This window comes from Cetorhinus maximus, unplaced genomic scaffold (assembly GCF_964194155.1).
Source record: "Cetorhinus maximus unplaced genomic scaffold, sCetMax3.hap1.1 HAP1_SCAFFOLD_1004, whole genome shotgun sequence".
Taxonomy (NCBI): domain Eukaryota; kingdom Metazoa; phylum Chordata; class Chondrichthyes; order Lamniformes; family Cetorhinidae; genus Cetorhinus; species Cetorhinus maximus.
This window is the reverse complement of record NW_027596946.1, coordinates 1-11442: the sequence shown is the minus strand read 5'-3', so window position 1 is coordinate 11442 and position 11442 is coordinate 1.

The following is an 11442-nucleotide window of genomic DNA, read 5'->3' as shown; positions in this document are numbered from 1 at the left end:
TTCTCCAGTGCCTTTAGAGTTGTTCTGTCATATAGGAGGCCAGAAATGTGGATAGTTACACCAAGTCTGATCGGCAATCACGTTTGCGTTAACGTCTCCACAAAGGAGTGCCGCACTGTCGGTGGGTCAGTACTGAGGGAGTGCCGCACTGTCGGAGGGTCAGTACTGAGGGAGCGCCGCACTGTCGGAGGGTCAGTACTGAGGGAGTGCCGCACTGTCGGAGGGTCAGTACTGAGGGAGAGCCGCACTGTCGGAGGGTCAGTACTGAGGGAGTGCCGCACTGTCAGAGGGTCAGTACTGAGGGAGTGCCGCACTGTCGGAGGATCAGTACCGAGGGAGTGCCGCACTGTCGGAGGGTCAGTACCGAGGGAGTGCCGCACTGTCGGAGGGTCAGTACTGAGGGAGCGCCGCGCTGTGGGAGGGTCAGTACTGAGGGGGCGCTGCGCTGTGGGAGGGTCAGTACTGAGGGAGCGCCGCACTGTGGGAGGGTCAGTACTGAGGGAGTGCCGCACTGTCGGAGGGTCAGTACTGAGGGAGCGCCGCACTGTCGGAGGGTCAGTAGTGAGGGAGTGCTGCACTGTCGGAGGGTCAGTACTGTGGGAGTGCTGCACTGTCGGAGGGTCAGTACTGAGGGAGTGCTGCACTGTCGGAGGGTCAGTACTGAGGGAGTGCTGCACTGTCGGAGGGTCGGTAGTGAGGGAGAGCCGATCTCCGTTGACTTTGACACAAGTTAGTGGACTGTCGGAGGGATGTCGGATCTGGTTGACTGAGGGCCCAGTTCCTTCCCCTCCCCCCAGCAATATCTCGCTCACCTGACCCCCTTCTCAATGACACAGACTCTGCAGTTTAAAATGTCACCATTCAGAGAGGGTCACTGAACCCTCAGGTTTGTTCACTATTCAGGCAACATCCGGATTTATTTCAACAACAGCGCGACAGGAAAACAAACAATTCAGATTACATAGAGGGCATTGGCAGGGAGGGAGAGAGAGAGAGAGGGACGTAGGCAGAGAGAGAGAGAGGCATAGGCAGAGAGAGAGAGGGAGAGAGAGAGACGTAGGCAGAGAGAGAGAGAGAGGCATAGGCAGAGAGAGGGAGAGAGAGAGAGAGAGAGAGAGACGTAGGCAGAGAGAGAGAGAGAGAGAGGCATAGGCAGAGAGAGGGAGAGAGAGAGAGAGAGAGAGACGTAGGCAGAGAGAGAGAGAGAGAGAGGCATAGGCAGAGAGAGAAAGGGAGAGAGAGAGGGGGAGAGGCACAGGCAGAAAGAGAGATAGAGAGAGAGAGAGAGACGTAGGCAGAGAGAGACAGAGAGAGAGAGAGGCACAGGCAGAGAGAGAGATAGAGAGAGAGAGAGAGAGGGAGAGAAAGATGTAGGCAGAGAAAGAGAGAGAGGGTGTAGGCAGAGAGAGAGAGAGAGATGTAGGCAGAGTGAGGGAGAGAGGGTGTAGGCAGAGAGAGAGAGAGAGAGAGAGACGTAGGCAGAGAGAGAGAGAGAGAGATGTAGGCAGAGAGAGAGGGACAGAGAGAGAGAGAGAGAGAGACAGAGAGAGAGAGGTGTAGGCATAGAGAGAAAGAAGGGGACAGAGAGAGAGGGGTGTAGGCAGAGAGAGAGAGAGAGAGAGAGAGAGGGGGGGTCAGAGAGAGAGAGGGACAGAGAGAGAGAGAAGTAGGCAGAGAGGGGGCAGGAGGGTGGGGTATGGGGGTTGGGGGTGAGGGTGGAGGTTGGGGTGTTGGTTGAGGGTGGGGTGTGGGTGTGGGGGGTGGGGTTTGGGGTGAGGGGTGAGGGGTGTGGGGGAGGGGAGGGTGTGGGGGTGGAGGGGAGGGTGGGGTGCAGGTTATGGAGGGGAGGGTGGGGTTTGGGGTGTGGGGGGTGTGTTGTGTGCGGTGTGGGATGTGTTGCGTGTTGCGTGGGGTGTGGAGGGTGTGGGGTGTGGGGGGTGGCGTGTGGGGTGTGGGCTGTGGGGTGTGGGCTGTGGGGTGTGGGGGTTGAGGGGAGGGTGGGGTTTGGGGTGTGTTGTGTGGGGTGTGGGGTGTGGGGGTTGAGGGGAGGGTGGGGATTGGGGTGTGTTGTGTGGGGTGTGGAGGGTGTGGGGGGTGGGGGTGTGTTGTGTGTGGGGAGAGGGGGTTGAGGGGAGGGTGGGGTGTGTTGTGTGTTGTGTGTTGTGTGTTGTGTGGGATGTGGGGTGCGGGGTGTGGGGTGTGGGGTGTGGGGGGTGGGGTGCGGGTTATGGAGGGTGTGGTGTGTGTTGTGTGGGGTGTGGGGTGTGTGGGGTGTGGGTGTTGTGTGTGGGTGTGGGGTGTGGTGAGTGGGGGTGGGCTGGGCCCGGTGGGGTGTGTGTGGGGTGTGGGGTGTGGGGTGTGGGTGTGGGGTGTGTGGGGGATGGGGGTGTGTGAGGGGTGTGGGGTGCGGAGGGTGGGGGTGTGGGTGTGGGGTGTGTTGTGTGTGGGATGTGGGGTGTGGTGTGTGGTGTGTGGGGGTGGACTGGGCCCGGTGGGGTAGGGGTTCGGGTTATGGAGGGTGGGTGTGTGGGGTGTGGGGGTGTGGGGTGTGGGGGTGTGGGGTGTGTTGTGTGTGGGGTGTTGTGTGTGGGGTGTGGGGTGTGGTGTGTGTTGTGTGGGGTGTGTTGTGTGGGGTGTGGGGTGTGTTGTGTGGGGGGTGGGCTGGGCCCGGTGGGGTGGGGGTTCGGGTTATGGAGGGTGGGTGTGTGGGGTGTGGGGGTGTGGGGGTGTGGGTGTGGGGTGTGGGTGTGTGGGGTGTGGGGTGTGTGTGGGGTGTGTGGGTGTGGGGTGTGGGTGTGGGGTGTGTGTGTGGGGTGTGTGTGTGGGGTGTGTGGGTGTGGGGTGTGGGTGTGGGGTGTGTGTTGTGTGGGGGGTGGGCTGGGCCCGGTGGGGTGGGGTTCCGGGTTATGGAGGGTGGGTGTGTGGGGTGTGGGGGTGTGGGGTGTGTTGTGTGTGGGGTGTGTTGTGTGTGGGGTGTGTTGTGTGTGGGGTGTGGGGTGTGGGGTGTGGTGTGTGGGGTGTGGTGTGTGGGGTGTGGTGTGTGGGGGTGGGCTGGGCCCGGTGGGGTAGGGGGTGGGGTGTGGGGTGTGGTGTGTGGGGGTGGGCTGGGCCCGGTGGGGTAGGGGGTGTGGGTGTGGGGTGTGTGGGGTGTGGGGGTGGGCTGGGCCGGGTGGGGTGTGTGTGGGGTGTGGGTGTGGGGTGTGTGGGGTGTGGGTGTGGGGTGTGGGGGTGGGCTGGGCCCGGTGGGGTGTGTGTGGGGTGTGGGGTGGGTGTGTTGTGTGGGGTGTGGGGGTGTGGGGTGTGGGGTGTGGTGTGTGGGGGTGTGTTGTGTGGGGTGTGGGTTATGGAGGGTGGGGGTGTGGGGTGTGGGGTGTGGTGTGTGTGTTGTGTGTGGGGTGTGGGGTGCGTGTGGGGTGTGGGGTGTGTGTGGGGGGTGTGGGTTATGGAGGGTGGGGGTGTGGGGTGTGGGGTGTGGTGTGTGTGTTGTGTGTGGGGTGTGGGGTGTGTGTGGGGGGTGGGTTGTGGGGGTGGGTGGGGTGTGGGGTGTGGGGTGTGGTGTGTGGTCTGTGTGGGGGTGTGTTGTGTGGGGGTGTGGTGTGTGAGGGGTGTGGGGTGTGTGTAGTGTGTGGGGTGTGGGGTGTGTGTGGGGGGTGGGTTGTGGGGGTGGGTGGGGTGTGGGGTGTGGGGTGTGTGGGGTGTGTGGTGTGTGGGGGGTGTGGGGTGTGTGGGGTGTGTGGTGTGTGTGGGGCTGTGTTGTGTGGGGGTGTGTTGTGGGGGGTGTGTTGTGTGGGGGTGTGTTGTGTGGGGGTGTGGTGTGTGTGGGGTGTGTGGGGTGTGTGTTGTGTGGGGGTGTGGGGTGTGGGGGTGTGTTGTGTGTGGGGGTGTGTTGTGTGGGGGTGTGTTGTGTGGGGGTGTGTTGTGTGGGGGTGTGTTGTGTGGGGGTGTGTTGTGTGGGGGTGTGTTGTGTGGGGGGTGTGTTGTGTGGGGGTGTGTTGTGTGTGGGGGTGTGTTGTGTGTGGGGGGTGTGTTGTGTGTGGGGGTGTGTTGTGTGTGGGGGTGTGTTGTGTGGGGGTGTGTTGTGTGGGGGTGTGTTGTGTGGGGGTGTGTTGTGTGGGGGTGTGTTGTGTGGGGGTGTGTTGTGTGGGGGTGTGTTGTGTGGGGGTGTGTTGTGTGGGGGTGGGGGTGTGTGTGGGGGTGTGTTGTGTGGGGGTGGTGTTGTGTGGGGGTGTGTTGTGTGGGGGTGTGTTGTGTGGGGGTGTGTTGTGTGGGGGTGTGTTGTGTGGGGGTGTGTTGTGTGGGGGTGGGGTGTGTGTGGGGTGTGTTGTGTGGGGGTGTGTTGTGTGGGGGTGTGTTGTGTGGGGGTGTGTTGTGTGGGGGTGTGTTGTGTGGGGGTGTGTTGTGTGGGGGTGTGTTGTGTGGGGGTGTGTTGTGTGGGGGTGTGTTGTGTGGGGGTGTGTTGTGTTGGGGTGGGGTGTGTGTGGGGTGTGTTGTGTGGGGTGTGGGGTGTGTGGGGTGTGTTGTGTGGGGGTGTGTTGTGTGGGGGTGTGTTGTGTGGGGGTGGGGTGTGTGTGGGGTGTGTTGTGTGGGGTGTGGGGTGTGTGGGGTGTGGGGTGTGTGTTGTGTGTGCGGTGTGGGGTGTGTGTGGGGGGTGGGTTGTGGGGGTGGGTGGGGTGTGGTGTGTGGGGGTGGGCTGGGCCCAGTGGGGTGGGGGTTCGGGTTATGGAGGGTGGGGGTGTGGGGTGTGGGGTGTGTTGTGTGGGGGTGTGTTGTGTGGGGGTGTGTTGTGTGGGGGTGGGGTGTGTGTGGGGTGTGTTGTGTGGGGTGTGGGGTGTGTGGGGTGGGTGTGTTGTGTGGGGTGTGGGGGTGTGGGGTGTGGGGTGTGGTGTGTGGGGGTGTGTTGTGTGGGGTGTGGGTTATGGAGGGTGGGGGTGTGGGGTGTGGGGTATGGTGTGTGTGTTGTGTGTGGGGTGTGGGGTGTGTGTGGGGTGTGGGGTGTGTGTGGGGTGGGTGTGGGGGGTGTGGGTTATGGAGGGTGGGGGTGTGGGGTGTGAGGTGTGGGGTGTGGTGTGTGTGTTGTGTGTGGGGTGTGGGGTGTGTGTGGGGGGTGGGTTGTGGGGGTGGGTGGGGTGTGGGGTGTGGGGTGTGGTGTGTGGTGTGTGTGGGGGTGTGTTGTGTGGGGGTGTGTTGTGTGGGGGTGTGGTGTGTGTGGGGTGTGGGGTGCGTGTTGTGTGTGGGGTGTGGGGTGTGTGTGGGGGGTGGGTTGTGGGGGTGTGTTGTGTGGGGGTGTGTTGTGTGTGGGGGTGTGTTGTGTGTGGGGGTGTGTTGTGTGGGGGTGTGTTGTGTGGGGGTGTGTTGTGTGGGGGTGTGTTGTGTGGGGGTGTGTTGTGTGGGGGTGTGTTGTGTGGGGGTGTGTTGTGTGTGGGGGTGTGTTGTGTGGGGGTGTGTTGTGTGGGGGTGTGTTGTGTGGGGGTGTGTTGTGTGGGGGTGTGTTGTGTGGGGGTGTGTTGTGTGGGGGTGTGTTGTGTGGGGGTGTGTTGTGTGGGGGTGTGTTGTGTGGGGGTGTGTTGTGTGGGGGGTGTGTTGTGTGGGGGTGTGTTGTGTGGGGGGTGTGTTGTGTGGGGGGTGTGTTGTGTGGGGGGTGTGTTGTGTGGGGGTGTGTTGTGTGGGGGTGTGTTGTGTGTGGGGGTGTGTTGTGTGGGGGTGTGTTGTGTGGGGGTGTGTTGTGTGGGGGTGTGTTGTGTGGGGGTGTGTTGTGTGGGGGTGTGTTGTGTGGGGGTGTGTTGTGTGGGGGTGTGTTGTGTGGGGGTGTGTTGTGTGGGGGTGTGTTGTGTGGGGGTGGGGTGTGTGGGGGTGGGGTGTGTGGGGGTGGGGTGTGTGGGGGTGTGTTGTGTGGGGGTGTGTTGTGTGGGGTGTGTTGTGTGTGGGTGTGTTGTGTGGGGGTGTGTTGTGTGGGGGTGGGGTGTGTGGGGGTGGGGTGTGTGGGGGTGTGTTGTGTGGGGGTGTGTTGTGTGGGGGTGTGTTGTGTGGGGGTGTGTTGTGTGGGGGTGGGGTGTGTGGGGGTGGGGTGTGTGGGGGTGTGTTGTGTGGGGTGTGTTGTGTGGGGGTGGGGTGTGTGGGGGTGGGGTGTGTGGGGGTGTGTTGTGTGGGGGTGTGTTGTGTGTGGGGTGTGTTGTGTGTGGGGTGTGTTGTGTGTGGGGTGTGTTGTGTGTGGGGTGTGGGGTGTGGGGTGTGTTGTGTGTGGGGTGTGGGGTGTGTTGTGTGTGGGGGTGTGTTGTGTGTGGGGTGTGTGGGGGTGTGGGGTGTGTTGTGTGTGTGGGGGTGTGGGGGTGTGTTGTGTGTGGGGTGTGGTGTGTGGGGTGTGGGGGTGTGTTGTGTGTGGGGTGTGGGGTGTGTTGTGTGTGGGGGTGTGGGGGTGTGTTGTGTGTGGGGTGTGTGGGGGTGTGGGGTGTGTTGTGTGTGTGGGGGTGTGGGGGTGTGTTGTGTGTGGGGTGTGGTGTGTGGGGTGTGGGGTGTGTTGTGTGTGGGGTGTGGGGTGTGGGTTATGGAGGGTGGGGGTGTGGGTTATGGAGGGTGGGGGTGTGGGGGTGTGTGTGTGGGGTGTGTTGTGTGTGGGGTGTGTTGTGTGTGGGGTGTGTTGTGTGTGGGGGTGTGTTGTGTGTGGGGTGTGGTGTGTGGGGTGTGTTGTGTGTGGGGGGTGTGGGGTGTGTTGTGTGGGGGTGTGGGGTGTGGTGTGTGGGGGTGTGGGGTGTGGTGTGTGGGGTGTGTTGTGTGTGGGGGTGTGGGGGTGTGTTGTGTGGGGGTGTGGGGTGTGGTGTGTGGGGTGTGTTGTGTGTGGGGTGTGGTGTGTGGGGTGTGTTGTGTGTGGGGGTGTGGGGGGGTGTTGTGTGTGGGGTGTGGTGTGTGGGGTGTGGTGTGTGGGGTGTGTTGTGTGTTGTGTGTTGTGTGTGGGGTGTGGTGTGTGGGGTGTGGTGTGTGGGGTGTGGTGTGTGGGGGTGTGTTGTGTGTGGGCGTGTGTGGGGGTGTGTTGTGTGTGGGGTGTGTTGTGTGGGGGTGTGGTGTGTGGGGTGTGGTGTGTGGGGTGTGTTGTGTGTGGTGTGTGGGGTGTGGGGTGTGTTGTGTGTGGGGTGTGGGGTGTGGGTTATGGAGGGTGGGGGTGTGGGGTTGTGGGGGTGTGTTGTGTGTGGGGTGTGGTGTGTGGGGTGTGTTGTGTGTGGGGGGTGTGGGGTGTGTTGTGTGGGGGTGTGGGGTGTGGTGTGTGGGGTGTGTTGTGTGTGGGGGTGTGGGGGTGTGTTGTGTGGGGGTGTGGGGTGTGGTGTGTGGGGTGTGTTGTGTGTGGGGTGTGGTGTGTGGGGTGTGTTGTGTGTGGGGGGTGTGGGGTGTGTTGTGTGGGGGTGTGGGGTGTGGTGTGTGGGGTGTGTTGTGTGTGGGGGTGTGGGGGTGTGTTGTGTGGGGTGTGGGGTGTGGTGTGTGGGGTGTGTTGTGTGTGGGGTGTGGTGTGTGGGGTGTGTTGTGTGTGGGGGTGTGGGGGGGTGTTGTGTGTGGGGTGTGGTGTGTGGGGTGTGGTGTGTGGGGTGTGTTGTGTGTTGTGTGTGGGGTGTGGTGTGTGGGGGTGTGTTGTGTGTGGGGTGTGTTGTGTGTTGTGTGTGGGGTGTGGTGTGTGGGGTGTGGTGTGTGGGGGTGTGTTGTGTGTGGGGGTGTGTGGGGGTGTGTGTGTGTGGGGTGTGTTGTGTGTGGGGTGTGTTGTGTGGGGGTGTGGTGTGTGGGGTGTGGTGTGTGGGGTGTGTTGTGTGTTGTGTGTGGGGTGTGTTGTGTGTGGGGTGTGGGGTGTGGGGGTGTGTGGGGGTGTGTTGTGTGTGGGGTGTGTTGTGTGGGGGTGTGGTGTGTGGGGTGTGGTGTGTGGGGGTGTGTTGTGTGTGGGGGTGTGTGGGGGTGTGTTGTGTGTGGGGTGTGTTGTGTGGGGGTGTGGGGTGTGGGGTGTGTTGTGTGTGGGGTGTGGGGTGTGGGGGTGTGTGGGGGTGTGTTGTGTGTGGGGTGTGTTGTGTGGGGGTGTGGTGTGTGGGGTGTGGGGTGTGGTGTGTGGGGTGTGTTGTGTGTTGTGTGTGGGGTGTGGGGTGTGGTGTGTGGGGTGTGGTGTGTGGGGGTGTGTTGTGTGTGGGGGTGTGTGGGGGTGTGTGGGGGTGTGTTGTGTGTGGGGTGTGGGGTGTGGGGGTGTGTGGGGGTGTGTTGTGTGTGGGGGTGTGTTGTGTGGGGTGTGGTGTGTGTGGGGTGTGTTGTGTGGGGTGTGGTGTGTGGGGGTGTGTTGTGTGTGGGGGTGTGTGGGGGTGTGTTGTGTGTGGGGTGTGGGGTGTGGGGGTGTGTGGGGGTGTGTTGTGTGTGGGGGTGTGTTGTGTGTGGGGGTGTGGTGTGTGGGGTGTGTTGTGTGTGGGGTGTGTTGTGTGTGGGGTGTGGGGGTGTGTTGTGTGTGGGGTGTGGGGGTGTGTTGTGTGTGGGGTGTGGGGGTGTGTTGTGTGTGGGGTGTGGGGGTGTGTTGTGTGTGGGGTGTGGTGTGTGTGGGGTGTGGGGGTGTGTTGTGTGTGGGGTGTGGGGGTGTGTTGTGTGTGGGGTGTGGGGGTGTGTTGTGTGTGGGGTGTGGGGGTGTGTTGTGTGTGGGGTGTGGGGGTGTGTTGTGTGTGTTGTGTGGGGTGTGTTGTGTGTGGGGTGTGTTGTGTGGGGTGTTGTGTGTGGGGGTGTGGGGGTGTGGTGTGTGTGGGGTGTGGTGTGTGGGGTGTGTTGTGTGTGGGGGTGTGGGGGTGTGTTGTGTGTGGGGGTGTGGGGGTGTGTTGTGTGGGGTGTGGGGTGTGGGGGTGTGTTGTGTGTGGGGTGTGTGGGGGTGTGGGGGTGTGTTGTGTGTGGGGGTGTGGGGGTGTGTTGTGTGTGGGGGTGTGGGGGTGTGTTGTGTGGGGGTGTGTTGTGTGTGGGGGTGTGGGGGTGTGTTGTGTGGGGGTGTGTTGTGTGTGGGGTGTGGGGTGTGGGGTGTGTTGTGTGTGGGGTGTGGGGTGTGGGGTGTGTTGTGTGTGGGGTGTGGTGTGTGGGGTGTGTTGTGTGTGGGGTGTGGGTGTGTGGGGTGTGTTGTGTGTGGGGTGTGGTGTGTGGGGTGTGTTGTGTGTGGGGTGTGTTGTGTGTGGGGTGTGTGGGGGTGTGTTGTGTGTGGGGTGTGGGGTGTGGGGTGTGTTGTGTGTGGGGTGTGGTGTGTGGGGTGTGTTGTGTGTGGGGTGTGGGTGTGTGGGGTGTGTTGTGTGTGGGGTGTGGGGTGTGGGGTGTGGGGTGTGTTGTGTGTGGGGTGTGGGTGTGTGGGGTGTGTTGTGTGTGGGGTGTGGTGTGTGGGGTGTGTTGTGTGTGGGGTGTGGTGTGTGGGGTGTGTTGTGTGTGGGGTGTGGGGTGTGGGGTGTGTTGTGTGTGGGGTGTGGTGTGTGGGGTGTGTTGTGTGTGGGGTGTGGGTGTGTGGGGTGTGTTGTGTGTGGGGTGTGGTGTGTGGGGGTGTGTTGTGTGTGGGGTGTGGTGTGTGGGGTGTGTTGTGTGTGGGGGTGTGTGGGGTGTGTTGTGTGGGGTGTGTTGTGTGTGGGGTGTGTTGTGTGTGGGGGTGTGTTGTGTGGGGTGTGGTGTGTGGGGTGTGTTGTGTGTGGGGTGTGGGTGTGTGGGGTGTGTTGTGTGTGGGGTGTGGTGTGTGGGGTGTGTTGTGTGTGGGGTGTGGTGTGTGGGGTGTGTTGTGTGTGGGGTGTGGGTGTGTGGGGTGTGTTGTGTGTGGGGTGTGGGGTGTGGGGTGTGTTGTGTGTGGGGTGTGGCTGTGTGGGGTGTGTTGTGTGTTGTGTGTGGGGTGTGGTGTGTGGGGGTGTGTTGTGTGTGGGGTGTGTTGTGTGTTGTGTGTGGGGTGTGGTGTGTGGGGTGTGGTGTGTGGGGTGTGTTGTGTGTTGTGTGTGGGGTGTGGTGTGTGGGGGTGTGTTGTGTGTGGGGTGTGTTGTGTGTTGTGTGTGGGGTGTGGTGTGTGGGGTGTGGTGTGTGGGGGTGTGTTGTGTGTGGGGGTGTGTGGGGGTGTGTTGTGTGTGGGGTGTGTTGTGTGTGGGGTGTGTTGTGTGGGGGTGTGGTGTGTGGGGTGTGGTGTGTGGGGTGTGTTGTGTGTTGTGTGTGGGGTGTGGGGTGTGTTGTGTGTGGGGTGTGGGGTGTGGGGGTGTGTGGGGGTGTGTTGTGTGTGGGGTGTGTTGTGTGGGGGTGTGGTGTGTGGGGTGTGGTGTGTGGGGGTGTGTTGTGTGTGGGGGTGTGTGGGGGTGTGTTGTGTGTGGGGTGTGTTGTGTGGGGGTGTGGGGTGTGGGGTGTGTTGTGTGTTGTGTGTGGGGTGTGGGGTGTGGGGGTGTGTGGGGGTGTGTTGTGTGTGGGGTGTGTTGTGTGGGGGTGTGGTGTGTGGGGTGTGGGGTGTGGTGTGTGGGGTGTGTTGTGTGTTGTGTGTGGGGTGTGGGGTGTGGTGTGTGGGGTGTGGTGTGTGGGGGTGTGTTGTGTGTGGGGGTGTGTGGGGGTGTGTGGGGGTGTGTTGTGTGTGGGGTGTGGGGTGTGGGGGTGTGTGGGGGTGTGTTGTGTGTGGGGGTGTGTTGTGTGGGGTGTGGTGTGTGTGGGGTGTGGTGTGTGGGGGTGTGTTGTGTGTGGGGGTGTGTGGGGGTGTGTTGTGTGTGGGGTGTGGGGTGTGGGGGTGTGTGGGGGTGTGTTGTGTGTGGGGGTGTGTTGTGTGTGGGGGTGTGGTGTGTGGGGTGTGTTGTGTGTGGGGTGTGTTGTGTGTGGGGTGTGGGGGTGTGTTGTGTGTGGGGTGTGGGGGTGTGTTGTGTGTGGGGTGTGGGGGTGTGTTGTGTGTGGGGTGTGGGGGTGTGTTGTGTGTGGGGTGTGGTGTGTGTGGGGTGTGGGGGTGTGTTGTGTGTGGGGTGTGGGGGTGTGTTGTGTGTGGGGTGTGGGGGTGTGTTGTGTGTGGGGTGTGGGGGTGTGTTGTGTGTGGGGTGTGGGGGTGTGTTGTGTGTGTTGTGTGGGGTGTGTTGTGTGTGGGGTGTGTTGTGTGGGGTGTTGTGTGTGGGGGTGTGGGGGTGTGGTGTGTGTGGGGTGTGGTGTGTGGGGTGTGTTGTGTGTGGGGGTGTGGGGGTGTGTTGTGTGTGGGGGTGTGGGGGTGTGTTGTGTGGGGTGTGGGGTGTGGGGGTGTGTTGTGTGTGGGGTGTGTGGGGGTGTGGGGGTGTGTTGTGTGTGGGGGTGTGGGGGTGTGTTGTGTGTGGGGGTGTGGGGGTGTGTTGTGTGGGGGTGTGTTGTGTGTGGGGGTGTGGGGGTGTGTTGTGTGGGGGTGTGTTGTGTGTGGGGTGTGGGGTGTGGGGTGTGTTGTGTGTGGGGTGTGGGGTGTGGGGTGTGTTGTGTGTGGGGTGTGGTGTGTGGGGTGTG